The following is a 2,996-nucleotide window of genomic DNA, read 5'->3' as shown; positions in this document are numbered from 1 at the left end:
AAAGTAGACACTACTTTGCCAACAAAAGTCCATATAGTCAAAGCTATGGTTTTCCCAGTAGTCACGTATGGATGTGAGAGTTGGACCATAAAGAAAGCTGAGGATCGAAGAACTGATGCCTTTGAATTGTGGTGTTGGAGAAGACTCTTGAAAGTCCCTTGGACTGCAAGGAGATCAAACCAGTCAATCCTAAAGGAAATCAGTCCTGAATATTCATTGGAAGGACTGATGCTAAAGCTGAAGCTCCAACACTTCGGCCACCTGATGTAAAGAACCGACTCCTTAGAAAAGACCCTGATGCTGGGAAAGATTGAAAGCGAGAGGAGAAGGGGATGCCAGAGGATGAGATGGTTGGATGGCATCCCTGACTCTATGGACATGAGTGTGAGTGAGCCCAGGACTTGGTGATGGACAGGGAGGCCTGGCGTGCTGCAGTCCCTGGTCACAAAGAGTCGGACACGACCGAGTGACTGAACTGAACTGATATGTACAATTCCACGTCTTCATTTTCCATTTCAGATGCCAAAAAGTTCAAAAGTGAATCTCAACCAGGTGTTCGCCCAGCTTCCCACACGTGAGGCTCCGGCGCCTTGTTCCCAGACACAGATGGAGGTCTGCGTGCCTTTCACTGTCGAGTGCCTGCAGTTCCTTCCAGGAGGGAGTGAGGCCCAGTGAGCTGGAGGGAGGCAGCGGAGAGCGTGGGAGGCGACCATCCCCAGGAGCCAAGGACGCGGTTCCCGTGCAGCCTGCCATCCTGCTTACCGATGCCCAGGCCCTGCAGTCGGGTATCAGACCTCAGTGAGTTCCTGATAAAACTGCCTCCCCCACTACAGTTCACACCGATATCCTCAATGTTCTTGTTGCTCTTCAGTCGCTAATTTTAATTCCACTCTGTTTTGGTTGCCTGACCTCAGGATTGTATTGTGTCCCTGTTCCAAGTCTTGAGTCTTCCTATTTGTTTCTACTCACGGTTTTAGAACCTGCTGAATCAAATGTCGAGCTAGTTGCCTTTATCTCCCGCTCAGTGTTGTGTGAATGAGTCTGTTTTCTGGCAAATGCAGTGTGAGGTTTACGCAGGCCGTAATTAAGGAACGATGGTGCCCCGAACGCACACATCTGGGTCATAAGGAGTCCCACCCTCCCCCTTCCTGCACCCCTTCCTGAAGGGTCCAGGTCTCCTGTGATATATGAGGTGGTCCTGAACATTCATTACAACAGGAGCAAAATGCATACCGAACACCTCACTATAGGACCTGCAGAGGATTGAGAGTCCCTATTTAGATGAAGCACCATGAAACATTACATTTAACACCAATTATGTTTGTATCACTAAGACCTCAGATCTGCTCCCTTAAACGTCTGCCGCTGACACAGTCAATGCGCTATTGTAAGTAAGGTGACTTTTAAAGAATCACAGCCTTACATTTAGGTATTATTTCACAATGACTAAAATCCCTGTTACTCTATGAAATTTTATTTTATGAATATAAAGAGCTTTATAATCCTATTCTTAAATGCTATGTTTAGCTTACTATTTAAAATGACAATTTTAGCTGTAGATGAATGTAGTTTTGCTTCACAAAATTAAAGATCTTAGAAATATTTCCTCATAGCTACCACTTGGCCTTTTCCTACTACATGTATGATATTTGTGTGTATCACGTAATATGTGCACATGTGTTTAAAATAAAGCCAAAGAAATCACACTTTTCTTAGCAGCTGTTACCAGTTTTCAAACATCTCAGCTCTGTGGGGTGTTTTTCACAATTAATGCTACGGTTGGGATTAAGGCAAGGATTTTCCTGACTGATGGATGAATGGTCTTGTTGGAATGAAGAGTCTGAGAGAAGAAAGTCAGACAAAACGTGGCTAATGGTCTTTCCAGCAAAGCCTGAGTCCTTTATCCTGGAGGCCAAGGTGAGGTGCTGGCCCCCCACACCCCAGGCTTCCATGTGCCCACGGGACGCGGCCATTCCTGCAGGAGTGAAAGCCAGGCTGATGTGGGGGCTTCGGAAGCGGGTGCTGGGGGTGCAGGCCACCTGGGGTCTGATCAGGGGCCTGGCTGGGTTGGGACTCTAGGAGCTTCCAGGCGCCCAGGAGTGGCAGGAACTGCTGGCTGTAGGACCCCACAGGGTCAGGCATCCGCACTCAGGGCCTTGTTCCCACCCTGATCTCTCAGAAAGTAGCTTCATTACAGGAGGTCTCCCCTCGGAGAAGAGGGGGACACGTGACGCTCAGGTCTCTGCAGGTCTCTCCTGGGGCCGGCTGTCGACGGGGAGGGAGGAAGCACCAGGTTTCAGGGAAATGAAACAGCTCTGCCCAATGACCCTTCATCCCCGGGTGGTGAGCCCACCTCCTCCCTGGGGGCTCTTATGTTCTGGAGGGAGAGGAGCCTCTCTGTCTGCACAAGGCCCGTGGCGTCATCACTCTGAGAAGAGGTGGGGGGTGCAGGGAACTCACCTGAGCTGGGTGGTTTATCACTAAGGAGGCAGGATCAGGCAGGAGGGCCTTTCATCTGGAGGAGACTCTCTAACCAAGGCTGAGGGTGAGGGGACTCGTGCCAACGGGCAGAGGGAGGTGGGGGTTCCCAGACTCGAGGAGCCCGAGGAGGGTGGCCAACTGATGACTGAAATAAAGACACAGAGTGTGTGGTGGCCACCGGACCTGGAGGTGGTGACCAGGCTGAAGAGTGACCAGGGGGTGCCTGGGGGAGGGGTGCCCGCAGGAGAGGCTCTCACAGAGGAGACAAAGGGAGAAGTCAGAAAACGCCCAACCGGACCCAAGAGAAGAGAACCGTCTGCCAGGGCAGCAGTGTGTGAGAGAACGGAGCAGAGACTGGGGTAATGATAGGGGTAAAGAGTGGAGCAGAGACGGAGCAGAGCCTGGAGTAGAGACTGGAGTCGAGACTGGGGTAGTGACGGGAGTAGAGACGGAGTAGAGACTGGAGTGGAGACGGAGCAGAGACGGGAGTAGAGACGGAGTAGAGACGAGTAGAG

Source organism: Oryx dammah, unplaced genomic scaffold (genome assembly GCF_014754425.2).
Source record: "Oryx dammah isolate SB20612 unplaced genomic scaffold, SCBI_Odam_1.1 HiC_scaffold_1, whole genome shotgun sequence".
NCBI classification, from domain to species: Eukaryota; Metazoa; Chordata; class Mammalia; order Artiodactyla; family Bovidae; genus Oryx; species Oryx dammah.
The sequence above is the reverse complement of the archived record's forward strand: the minus strand, read 5'-3'. Positions refer to the sequence as shown.